Consider the following 13,805-nt stretch of genomic DNA (forward strand, 5'->3'; position numbering starts at 1 on the left):
TGACTTCAGATCTTCAGCTGCTCATCTTCCATCAAACTCTTGCATGGTTAACTACTGGGAAAAATCCCATCCCAGTAAAACAGAACTACTAGTCTTAGTAAGAGTTACCACCTAAATCACTATTTCAGAATCAGGGTCCTGGCACATGAAGCTTTCCAGGCAGCAGCTGCCATAAAACTGTTGAGCATCTAAAAAGACCTATACAAATTGTTTAAGCAATGCTATAACCAACAATAACCTACTGGATTTGTGCCTGGTTGCACAATGCCAGGGCTGGAGCCCTTACCCCTGCCCAGCCTCCAGCCCCACAACAGCCCTTGGGTTTGTGGAGCACCAGCCCTTCCCAGGGATTAATTGACAGAGCTTTTGAACTTTGCCTTTATCATCAAACACATTGGCTGGGTTTTTTATTTAAGTGTGTTAATTACTTGTGTGTTGTAATTGCAGCACAGCTACAAGCACATCTTGGATTTCTGCCACACTGATGCTCATGGCCTCCATTTAGCAGGCTTACCTGCATGCTGCCCCTGTCCTGGAAATTGAGTGAGTAATGTGGAGCTCAGCATGAAGGAGCTGAAAGAGGCTTTCTGGTTACTCAAAACATTACCAGAAAGCATTTTAAGAGTATTTTGAATCTGCATATTCAAAGAATAATCAAGATCCATAGCTGTACTATATCAGCATAATTAAAGTAGTCTTAAAAGAGGTCAAGTTTTGCCAGATAGATCACTAACCACGGACTCTAAATAAATACAATATAAAAGTACAGAAATTATTCACAGAGGGAGTGACAGAGACGTTGAAGCACATCTTGGCTGCTTGGATGTGTTTGTGCCCAACAGAAGGTGAGTCGCCATGTGCTTGACTGAGAGGGCTGTCTCACATGCTGAGAAACAGCCCATGATTTTCATAATGGTGAAAGGACAAAGTCTTCCCTAGATGAAGCTTGAGGTGACTGTACAGCCTCAGAGACAACGAGCAGCTAAACCAGATTTTGCCACAGGGGTAAATAACAAAGATCAGTGTTTAGCAATTAACTTAGGCAACAGCATCATCCATGCCTTTTCATATGACAAAATGGAACTCAGAAGAGTGAAGAAATGTACATTGAGTAATTTCTCCAGCGGTAGTGTGCTGACTTTGTCAGCCATGATCTAGATCCCTGAAACATCCATGCAGAGTGCATCAAGCTTGTTCTCCAGAAGCATGAGAACACAAGGGATGCTGTCAGCAAGGAAGGGTGAAGGAAGCAGGTGGGGGACATTGCTCTGCTAGTGGGATGAGCCTGCACCTCCCATGCTGCTGCCACAGCTCCAGCCTGCACCACAGATGCTCACCTTCGCTCCTCCACAACATCCTGCCCTGCCAGGCATATGTCTCATCTCCAGCACTTAAGGGTGGGAAGAGCTCCTTCCATCACCTCCTGATGAGCTCTGGTCTCCTTCTCTTGTGTGCCATGCTCCCACCAACTTAGTGTGGGCTCAGAGACTGCCTAGCAGCTTGGGGAAGCACAGGTTTACTATTAAAGGCACCAGGGTGACAGGCTGTTTCTTCTTGTTTCTTTATCCTTCCTGCAGATGAGGATATTTTTAAAGTTTGGGAAAGGATTCAAGTCAAATGAGGAAAAAAAAAAAAATCCAACCACTTCTAGGCATATTTATACAACAAGTAGTCTTTTTTTTTTTTTTTTTGGCCTACTGGTTTATTTTTGCACAGGCTGTGCTTTCATAATGGGATCTTTGTGCTTCTTTTGAGGGTTCATTTTGTTGTCTATTTTTCTTTCAAAGGAAACCAATGAAAAAATCATCATCCTAGTGGCTAGTAGTTCTCAGGTTAGATATGAGGCAAAATTAGAAGCAATGCTACAACTTTTTGGAGGGAGTACAGAAACAGAAGCGCTGCTCATTTCAGCTGCTGCACTGTTGCTCATTTGTGGCAGGCTGTGGTCTCGCAGACCTAACAGCCTGTATTTTTGGTATGTAACTGGAGATCGTACTCTAACGCTCTGCCTTCCTCTCCAGAGCTGTTAAATGGAGCCAAGAGGATTTTTCTGCCACAAACTGGATTCATCAGTAAATAGGCAAGATGCACTTGGGAAATAGACTAAAATTTCTGCTCCAGTTTTTTTAAGTCAGTCCCTCCAGCAGTATTCAGTGCACAAGCTTGCTTTTCTGGGATCCTTGCTGATGAGCAGGTTTTCTGCTCCAGCCATAAAGCACATCTGACAGCAAGGAAGGACCTACAGCCCTGCAGTCCCTGGGGGGAGTCCACACGATGGCCCAGCCATCCTTACTCAGATTATTTCAACACACCAGTCAGTCATCCCTTTTGGTGAGTTTGCCCCCACCTGAAGCAGCTGCACAGGACACCCCAAGCCAATCACTCAGGGGGTGCCCCCAGCCACCACTCTGTGCCTGGCTCCTGCCACCCTAATGCACTGTCAAGGCTTGGGGCAGCCTTTGACTGTCTTTGATGAACATTACATGTATTTGCAGGCAATGAATCCCTGCTGTGACAAAAAAATACAAAACAAGGGAAATAAAATTGCATAGGTTGTTGTTTCAGCTCAGGATAATGACTCTGGCAGCATCTGCAGGCTGACACACCGCTTAGATTAATGTCGCTTTCAAGAACGTGGCTTGATTTTTCTTTTTAACATTTGTCTTTACCAACGAGCCCCTCACCTTAGCAGGAATAATTGACTCTGCCTTGAAGATAGTAGAGCTTGTCACAATCCTTTAAATATCGGGTTGCAGCTCTCCCAAAGCCAAGAGGAGCAGCCGAGGAGCCAACAAGGCCTCACCTACCCATGCTATGGTGGGCTTGGGTGTGCTGGACCACCAGATGCCCTGGTGAGGATGGGCAGCTCCTCCCCACTGCTCCCAGAATTGACTGCTCAGGCTTCCCAAAACATATCAAAGCTCAAGGGTTTCCCCCAGATCTGCCTGGCGAAAGGATAAATGGGAAGTACTGTTTGTCATCCAATCCCCCACAATGTTAAGCCAGACACCTCTTCATTGCTTTCTTCCTTTCTAAAACTTCTAAATATTTTAATTAATAATTTAAATGCACTTTAAGTTCAATGGTAAAATTGACCAAGTGCAACCACTGTATAAAAGAGCCATATATTCATTTTCAACCGCACACCAACCATCTTCCTGTGCAGAAGGGAACCCACACCAACAAAAACTCATCTTGACTACAAACTACCTTCCCACTTTCTCCAAAGAGATATTTTTCAGTGGTATTTTGAGCACAAAAAAGGAAAAAAAAGAGGGGGAACTCTTTAAAGTCAGCGACAGAAAGGTAAGATCTTTTCAGATAAACATAAACGTGACGGCACAATTTCCTTTGGTCTTCTTTCTATCAAATCTAAAAAATTATTTTTAATTGATTCTTGAGGCAGTTTTTGAAGTTCAATAAATGCTTCAGAAATCAGTTGGGAGTCCACAAATGTTAATAGTATTTAGCTCATTTCAATAAAAATGGCCTCATTAACATGCCAGCTGCTAAAATGTGTGATACCAACTGTGTCCTTCTGCCAGCCTGCAGGGAAGCATTCCTACTTACTACTCAGTTTTGCTTTAAGAGACCATTTAGAAAACATACCCATTTTACTGTATGCATGCGTTCAGATAATAATTACTTCACTACTGCCCTACCCCCAAAAATGGCTTTAAAAGGCCTTGGCAGCCCTTCCAACGAGTTGAGCTCAGGCTGGCTTTCTTTGTGAATGTTTTTTCCACAGGCAAGTAAAACCTCATTCACTTTCCCATCCATCAGCACAGAAGGAGCCAGGTGAGCACTGCACCTGTCTGAGGCAAGAAGTTTTTTATTATGGCTCTGCTAGGTGGAAATGAATAATTTCACTCACTCTGCTGCTGTCAAGCCACAACCATTGGCTGCAGCTCCCTTGACTGTGTGTAAGCACCCAACCTCCAGCTCCAAAATTTAAAGTCACATTGCAGTTAGCATGAGGGCAAATGCCTGCTGCTTTCACCCATCTACACAAACTAAGGATGATCCACATTTTGGCTTTAGAAACATCTTTTCAACTACTGTTTGTGCCTTGTGGTTAGATTTCTGACACTCTTGGAATGAAAGCCATTAGAAGCTTGCAGGAGTGGGGTGATGCCTGTGTTTGAATGGGCACAACATCCAACCCAGGTTTGGGGCAGGAATAACATTCAGAAGCTCATTTTGAAACTTAACTTGCTGCTTTAGGCTCCTTAAGCCAACTACTGCTGCTGCCACCCTCCAGGCCAGCCCTGGCACAGTGAGGGCTTGAGACACTGCTGCGGTGCTTTGAGGACACACTGTGAGCAGCAGCATTAATGATATGCCAAATTAAACCATGTCATTAGGCCATAAGGTAAGTAGCACTATACAAGTATTTCCAGAGAAAATGCAGGACATTTTTCAATGAAGTGCTGATCAAGTCAATGAGATTGGCAAAATCCAACTCAGAAATGTCAACAACAAATGGTAACACCAAAAATTTCCACATCTAATACATATTTCCAGCATAAAGCTGCATTAATAATTGAAGATCCCAGCTCAGGAAAAACAACACACCGGCCTTTAAGAGTCAGGTTTTGATTCTCAGATTATGTGAATGCCTCTTCCTCGTGCTTACATTTGTAGCTGTGCTTCCAGCTGGCGCCATACCTGCCAGCAAGCTGTTCACGCAGTTAAACGGCGCTGGGTGTGCCAAGAAATAGTCATTTTACCCAAACCAGCTTGGATAGCAACACACGTGCCAGCCTGCCTGCCCTGTCCCCTCTCCCTGGCAGACCAAAGAAGCATGTGACTGGCTGTGCCACAGGTGTCCCCCACTGCAAGCCCAGAGGAGAAGCCAGTAACTACCCTGAGAAACCCATTTCCATGACAATTAACCACGACAATTCTGTCCCACAAGAGCCAGCATAGAGGCTGTGAAGTCCTTATCATGCTCAGATGCACCTTTGATGGGGAATAACAGAGGAAACTCAGCCCCCCATGGCTGAAGAGCAGCTGTGCAGGATGCAACCCTAACAAGCAGGCCAGAATCTGCAAAAGGCAGAGCAACGATAAGCAAAATTAAGCAGCGATCAGGAGCCACTGCAGCAGCAGATCTTACACATGGCTACCCAGAATCTGGGCCCACAACTCCTTATCTTGCAGCTCCTACTCTGGATGCTGACTGGGCAGGATGCAGCTCAGACATTTCAGCGCAGGATCTGAGCCCGTATTATCAATGGAAGTGGATTTAAACTAAAACACGAGTCACCAAGTGGGCTGATTTGGCTCTACTACCTCATGCTGCAACAGGAAAGATGGAAAACAGAGCAGGACTCTGAGTATTTGGACCAGCACAATGCATCTGACTATTTCCTGAGCTCCTTGTGCAAGTAGAAACAGTGTTGTATGCCTGCCTTCACCCTCTTTTTTACCTACTCCTTCCCAAATGCCATCTAGGACCATTAAAAAGATGATACCCTGGCATGGATTTTCTGCTGCTCACATTAGCACCCTGCTGGGTCAGAAGCACAAGAAAAACCTCCCAGCCCAGCACCCTCAGACCCACCACAGCTTCAGGCTCTGGCAAGCACCAGAGAGACATCCTACCTGCATCCCAGATGTGACCCAGCCTCTGGGAAACCTTGCCAGTGAAACGACAAAGTATGTGCTTCAGCTCAGTGTATTGCCAAAATTTTGGCAAAGTACAGCACTCTACAGCACAGGGGGGCTGGAAAGGGAAATGTGTCCTGCAACCATGGTGAGTACATGGCCAGCAAATCCCATCTGTGACTCTGTGATTTTGGCCAGAGGCACCTGACTGTTTGTGCCTTCAGCAGAGATCTGTGATTGCTGTTTCCCCTTGTGCTGAAACCTCACAGTCCTGTGGCAGGCAGGGGGTGACCGATGACACCCCAGTGGCTGTCACCATCAAGTGCAGGGGAGATGGAGGCATCAGCCCCTCCCACAGCAATCAGAGCTTCTGAAATGACTCCACTGCCTGCTAGGAACCAGTCTCTAGGCACCTCAAGCTCACACCTTAAGCATAACTAAAGGGAAAGTGAGACAGACCACAAGCGGGAAAAGCCACAGTACAGCTGAACTGGTTAGAAATAACCCAGTTCTTCTGAATTCACTGAGAGATGCTGAGCCCAAAGCCTGGCCAAGATCCTCCAAGGCCATGCAAGGAATCGGGGTAAAACCATGGAGGCTACTTAATGCAAAGGTTTAAACACAAACAGCTTTACAAAGCACTTAGAGATGTTCACAGAAAGGCAGCCTGCTGAGACCATGGGCTGTAATTGCTTCTGTGTTGTCCTTGAGGACTTCTTTGATTGACCAGAGCATCGCCACACATCCACATGCTGGCTGGCAAAGACTGGAACTTCTACCATAACCCATGGCAGTGGCAGCCCATGAAGGCAGGGGCAAGGACACCAGAGAGGTCCCTCTGCCTCTGGCCACCCAACCAGAGGTGAGAGGTGCCCTCCTGGAGGCCATGGTGGTGTGTGGAGCGCGCTGGGGCTGTCTGCTACATAGTCCAACCAGGAATTTCAGCTACCAAGGAGAACTTTTTAGAGCTACAAACATCTTGCTCAACAACCAAGTATATTTTTTCAAATTTCACTAACCAGGTTCTGTGAAAAGACATCTCAATAGCTGCAGTATTTTCCAGTTTCTCAGCTAAGCTTTTTTCAAAGTGCAATTAAGGTTTTTTTGGCATTACAGACTTGAAGGTGCAGGCAGCAGGGTGGTGTTCTCCAGACCTACATGTTCATAAACTATTCCCTGTAAAGCATCACTCCCACCCCTCCTGGGGCACCCACCACAGACCACTGAGTCCCAGGGGGTGCAGGTGCCCCAGCCACCTCCTCTCCCTCTTGGTTTTATTTTGGGTCACCCGTATTTCACCGGAGAGGTCAGAGTGTGGCAGCACAGCCGCGGCTGAGGCCCTTCCTGGAGGGAGTAAGGGAGCACACAGAGCTTTTGAAGCCTCGATAAGAGAGAACACTGCAATTAGGGGCTTGCAGTTTCCCCAGCAAATCTGCATTTTAAATTACATTTTGGCATAATTGTGTTTCATCTTTCTGTTCACTCTGACTTCTGTAACTTTTATTATTTCCTAACAACGGTTTGAAATGCTGTATAAGACTACAATTAAAAAAGAAAAAAAAAATTGTATCAGTGTATTTCTTTTTTTAAGTATTCCTTTGAGATTAACCATTGGTGGGGGGGAAACAATCAATAGAGATGGAGCAAAATAAGGTGACACTGAAAGGAATTTCACCCTGAGGAAGGAGCTGTGGATCTGGCTTATTGCCCCATGCTCAGCAGAATGCAAGGGGGACTGTAGCAAGGATTTCACCCCAGCCACCTCCTGGCTGGGCAGACACCCCAACCCCACCACAGGGAGTAATCCCAGTTACCAGCCCCTTCACTCCAGAAGTTCACAGTTTGGCCCTGAGTGCTAAATCTAATTATCTCCAGGTCCCATTAAGCAAAGACAGCTTGCCAGCTCTGCTGTCAGGATAGATTACCCACAGCCATAGACCCCTGCATCCCTCCACGCTGCTGCTGATTGTGTGAAAAGTCAAACAGTACCAGTGTGGCTGATCTGTTGCTCCTTCATTTTTCATCCCCTCCTCACAGCCCCTTGCCACTCACCAAATACTCAGGGCTGCCCTTGAACTGAGAGCAGGAAGCTCAGCCCCTGACAGGACTACAGAGACACTGAGCCCCCACAGCTGGCTGTCCATCCCATGGGAAAGATAAGTGAGTTAAGAGAATCGCCTCAGCTCCCTCAGTACACAAAAAAAAAAAAAAAAAAAAAGGATATCTCGATCTCTCCAGCACACTCTGAAGGGCAAAGAAAAGCCAGTCAAGATGCACTTCAATCCATAACAAAACAGCACTGCTACCACTGTCAGGCACCTGAATGGAGACGTGAAGGGTAGATGAGCCTGTGTTATATTTAATGCTGTCAAGTACTGTTTGAACACAAAGTGTGGTTCGTGTTATTGCTGCACTCCCTGCCTGCAAGGCTGTCCTGCAGTCTGAAAGGACTTCCAGCACATAATGGGCTCATTTTTTTTTCTAATTGCTGAATTCTAGTCAAGAAAATTATGGGAATTTTGTATGTGAATGTCACCTCTGATATGTCGCATTAATTTTCCTGTTTTAAGACCCTCATCTGGTTGCTAATGCCAGATGATTATGTTGGTATATGAAATTAATGCAAGCAGGTCTAAGTAAAAGGCCACCAATTCATATCCCATCAGGACAGTGGTCATGGGTTTATTGGCACACTGGTCCCAATTTTGATCTGAGTTAAGCCGATATAAATTAAAACTAAAAAGGAAAAAGAAAAAAGATGGCTGGTGGGGGGAGGCCCATGGCTGGTATTAATCTGCACATCTCCTCCAAAGGAGTGATTCTTTACAGACTGACCCTGAGTGGCCCTGTCCATCCCAGCCACAGGATATCCCAGGGACTGTTGTTGAGGCAGGGGTGAATGCTGCTTTCAGCCTTGTTTGCAGAGCTTTTCTTTGTAAACTACTGTAGCTGTTTCATACACACCACGCTCCTGACAGAGAGTGAAGCAAGATGGGATTTTCCTCCCTCTTCCCCCATCCTCCAGCACATGCAGCACTTTCACTGTGTCTAGATTTTGCCACTCTAACAAACCCCGCTCCTGCGGTTTGGTTTTTTTGGGTGAGTTGGTTTTATTGGGGGGGGGGGGCAGGGAGGGGGGACTTTTTTCAGTCTTTTAAGGCAGGGAAAAGAAATAACTAAATAAAACTAAATAAGTGCTCTATTTCTGCTCTGCATTGGCTTGAGACAATATCCTTAGGGTACCACTATTAATTAATGATCCAATCCTTATAGCTTCTCCACAGTAGAATAAAAGTTGGCAGAACAGAGAAGCTCCAGATGGAGGAAATCTTCTGCATCAGATAAGGTTTTATGAGTGACAAGCCCCTGCCACTCATGTTTAAGGCCACAGACATAAGCAGCTTGTTGTGTTGCAAATCAGCTAAAAGTACCCTAAATACAAACATTTTTCTTCTCAAAGCCACCTGTTACATCAAAGGCATTGAGAACATTCAGATTAGTGTGTAGGAAGCACCTTATTTTTTTAAATGAAAGAAAAAGTTTAGAGCAATAAAAAAATAAAAGGGGAAAGGATGAACTGCAGCCACAGCCCAGCTTCAAACACATTCTGTTAGAAGTTCATGGAATAAAAAGTTACACAGCACTAGCAGATCACCTGCAAGCTCTCACTGGATGAAATTTTAAACCAATTGACTCACTTTTTTTTCATTTTTCCTGCAAAAACTGGAATTTATTCTCACCTCTAAGGTCTTTGGAGAAAGCAGCTCATGTAGGTTTGATGCCAAGTGCACTGTAATAATAACACTAACCCAGAAGCCATAGGCAAGAGCACAGAGCCCTTTATGAGATCTCCAGTTCATGGGCAGGAGACCTCTTAAGCCAGCAGTTGAACGGCTGCTTGAACCAATAAAATTAGCTGCAAAACCTTTCCAAAAGAACTATTTTTAGCAGATTAAAATGGGGGCAGTAAAACACAATACAGACTGTGACCAGCAAGCCATTCCCATACGAGCTAGAGCAGCCAAACCTCCTTCCCACACCACTTTGGCCCTTGCTTCAGCATCTCAGGGACATGCATGGCTCATCCTGCTCCTTTGAGTTATTAAAATATTTTGGACTTTTCCTGCATAAGGGGGGCCCTGGGTGAGCCAGGGTCTCAACTTACACAGTTAGGTCTAGAATTTGCACACACTGTCCCCTCTAACACAGAGTCAGACCCAAAACCCCCATTCACATCTCCTGTTTGCAGCTCCCATTGTCCTGGTTTAGTTGGGTTGTGGTAACCACTTAAATCCTCTCCTCAAAGTTACATAATCTTCTGTGTTATTGAAGTGGCCTTTTTTTAACTGATGAAGATTAAGTATTTCATTTTGCCTCTTAAAATCTGTGCTCTGCATCATCTGATGGTTTTTAAATGCCTGGTAGGATTAAACTCAAGACTTTTCTCCATTAGGACCACTAAAGCTTTTTCAATTTGAATCTGTGTTTTTTTGATAAGACAAGAGGATACCATATAAAATCACTGGAGTCTGTTATTTTTAAACAGTGCCCTCCACCCCATCTTCAGAAAGGAAAGGATTATTTGAATTTTAGATTTTAAACACTGATCTCACTTGAGACTCCTTCTATCCCAGATAGTGATGTTATGCTTGCTGTCTAATTAAGGAAGAGATGGATTAAGCGATAGATTTATCGCCTATCTTGAAAATTACCATAACCATTATTATAATAGTAATGTCTACATCCTGCAGGATCCAAAAAAGAAATCCTGTTTTCATTGCATACATGTAACAGCAGTAGCATCTGGAACATCTCTAGGCTAAAAAAATTTGAAAAAAAAATTTAAAAAAAAAAAAAAAATCAAGCCAGGATTCAATCTAGTGTGTATTTGTGCTAGGTGTAAAGTACACCTGAGGGGTCCTCAGTCGTGTGAGTTTTCAGTGTAATTCATAGGTTTAAAAACAAATGTGTATAGAAGAAACAACAGCAACCCAACCTCTACAAAGTAAAAGGAAATTAAAAAATAACTTTGCTTGACAGGAGTTTAGATAATTTAGATGCCTAAATCCATAGCCAGACTCTGAAATTTCTCCTTTAGATGTTGTGGAAATCTGTATGCACCTCTTTAAATAATGCAGAGCTCCTCAAGGGTCTTCTGGAGAGACAGAAATATTTCAGCAATGGCAGAGATCATAATAAGATATTAGAGAAAGAATATTCACCAAGTGGGTGGTTGGATACTGGAACAGGCTCCCCAGGGAAGTGGTCACAGCATGGAGCCTGTTTGAGTTTAAAAAGTGTTTGGACAACACTCTCAGACCCCTGGTATGATTCTTGTGGATGTTCCTGTACATCAGGGCCAGGAGCTGGAACCAGTGATCCCTGTGGGTCACTTCAGCTTATTCTGTGATTCTGTGATGATGGTGTCCTGCATACACCAAAGCCCAAATGGAGTAACAAAAGTAATAGCAGATAAATACTCATGTGCACTAAAGGTGCTGGATGTGTGTACCCTGCGAGGCAAAGAGAAGCCAATGCTGACAGCTACCGTGACAAGAACGGGGCTCAGGAAGGATTTCCCACTAACCTCCTCACTCTTTATCCTTCAGGTCACAACACAGCTGCAGAATTACACTACCTTTGCCTGCTGTTTTGCTTTTCAAAGCCTGCATTCCCATCTCGTTTCCAAAGATCATTCCAGAGACTCCTTAAGGCAGCAACTGTAAAACCCCACACCACCAGAGCAACATACCTCCAGGACACCAGGCAGGAAGACAGCACAGGCAGGCTGAGGTTAACAGGGCAGGTCCAGGTGGCCTTCACAAGGCTGAGGTAATTCTCTTCACTAGAAGAGCAATGCCTAAAAACTCCTGGCTGCACCTGGAAGGAGGGTGCTCAACAGGTGTCTGTTGTAAAGAAGACGGAGAACCTAAATGTTGCACTTAATCATCTTAACTCAGAGGAACGTGGCAGAGAAGGCAGTTTTTAGCCAAGCATGTAAATCAGGGCAGTTTGCAATTGTAGCTGGCTTTATCAAATCGTGTGCTAAAATCAGTAATTCTTCCAGGCCAGGAGGAAGATTATCATCTGTTGTAAATTGTCATACTTCAAAATAGCACATTAATTGCTGTGATAATTTACACCAGCTGAGAATCTCCCCTGGGGACTGTGTTTATTACTCAGCTTTGTGTGTCAGACAATAGCAGTCTCTATCAGGGATGGGGTCCTGTGGTACTTTCATCATACCCATAATAATGGAAAGCGATATAAACCTTCTGTCTTTCCATTTTGGGTAACTAATGCATCAACTGAATTGGATTTAATTGCATAACAGTGGAAGTGGAGCCTGGAAACACTGATGGAAATAACCTTTGAGGGTTTTCTTCCCCTTCCCCCCGGTTACCTTCTACTAAATGATCATCCACATATTTATAACAGTGTAGAAAACACACTTATGTTTAGTGCACAAACAGTCAAGCTACATTTTTCCTTTACAAAACCAATTTTAAAAGGTGTGTGAGGAGCAGATGAGGAGGGTGCATTGGGGTTAAACTGCTCAGCACTCAAATTTACCCAGCTAAATAGTGAAAACATTTTTGGCTTGCTTCCTTGAAATATGACCTGTCAGTTGTGTTCAACTTGATAAGGTCTTTTAAAGCTAAAAGTAGCTGAGTGGGTAGGGCTGGCAACACCCTGCAAAGTTACTTTGGTTTTCCTTTTAGGAGCAGAGCCCTGCAAAATATTCTTTATTAATGCAGTAAATGTTTTACAGAAATAACATATGCAACCCAAATAACCAACCTACAGTGATACCCCACGAAAAATTCACTGGTGGGGCTTGCTGGGCTGCCTCTCCATGCATCCTCCCCTCCCTCTGGGTCCCACACGTGTCATCACTGTAGTCTGGGGCAGGACCAGTTCAAGGAGAGATGCTGGCAACTCCCACAGACCCCTTTCATGTCCCAGGCATCAGAGCAGGGGCTGTCCCATGGTTTTAGTCCCACGTGGTCCAACATACGTGTTTTCTGTAACCAGTTCACCTGCAGCCAAGCTGGAGAACACTGGAAGATTTGCAGGAGCTCTTTTGTCCACTGCATGGCCCCTTTTCCCCTCTCCTAATGCAAACAGGCTCTTAATGATCTAAACAGCATGTTTAGACCAAATGTATTCCCAGTGGCTGTCAGACCTGTCCCTGCCTGCCAGGCAGCTGTGGGGAGCAGAGAGGGGAGCCAGGTGGGACTCCAGAGGATGGTCAGCACCTCAGGTTTTAAAGATCTCCAGCTTTTCTGGAGTGATGCTTTTCCTACAACCCATGCAGGCTGGACTTGGTCAGCCTGCATGCTGCAGCCTCCAACTTTGCATGCTGACAACCAGCCCCCTCTATCTGTGCTGTGTATTCCCATTTCTGCCACACTCCTGGATATAAAGAGCAAAACTGCTGCCTAGCGAGGTGGTGTTACTCAGCTTCAGCACAGTTATTTGGACACAGCCCTAACCCAGCACTGTTAGCAATCTAGACTCTGATGTGTGTGTTTGGAAAAAAAACTTCATTGCATGAAATCTGAAAAAAAGGTGAGAGGAAGTTTGAGGGATGCTATAAAATACCTGATATCAAGATAATTTCCTTCTGAATTCAGAAAGACAGTAGCAGCCATATTTTGACTCGTCCTCAGTTCCCTTCACTACCATGGTAAAAAGCCTTCCCCACCCCCCGAGCATTTGGAAGATTCATTCCTGCAGCAGGCATGGGGAGAGGACCCCACAGGGTGCTGTTCATTACTCCCATCTCTGTAAAAAAAATTTTCACTTGGAAAACACACTGCACAGGACCTTTGCTTTTAAAAAACTCAAGGCAAACAAATTAGCAAGTACCCCTAAGTGGGTAATTGTCTCCAGAGGCACCAACTACCCCAGAATGGCTGATGTAAAGCCACTTTTAAAATGGGAATGAATATTCATGGGAAGCATCACACTACATTCACCCACTTGCCATAGAGCAAGTCTTTCCATAAATCCTGATCTCATTCCTCTGATGATGACCTGTCACTTTGCACTGCAGGTGACAAGAACTAAGTTACCCTCTGCCTTTGTTTTCAGTAGGAATCAAGTAATCATTAGAAGTTTTACTTACTGTTTTCAGTGCAGCCCAGCCTGACAAGACAACTGGAAATAGTGGTGACATTCCAAAGTTTAAA

General features: G+C 44.7%; 1 long non-coding RNA gene across 1 annotated transcript in view; it reads right to left on the reverse strand.

Annotated features, from left to right (window-relative positions):
- Positions 1 to 11,438, reverse strand: part of LOC146438060 (uncharacterized) — a 70,596-nt gene extending 59,158 nt beyond the window's left edge. Inside the window, exon 1 of the long non-coding RNA XR_014852017.1 lies at positions 11,363 to 11,438. This is a non-coding gene — a long non-coding RNA (uncharacterized LOC146438060). The remainder of the gene's footprint in view (positions 1 to 11,362) is intronic.
- Between the last annotated feature and the right edge of the window lie 2,367 nt (positions 11,439 to 13,805).

The sequence above is a fragment of the Lichenostomus cassidix genome, chromosome 4 (genome assembly GCF_008360975.1).
Source record: "Lichenostomus cassidix isolate B80296 chromosome 4, HeHo_3.0, whole genome shotgun sequence".
NCBI lineage: Eukaryota > Metazoa > Chordata > Aves > Passeriformes > Meliphagidae > Lichenostomus > Lichenostomus cassidix.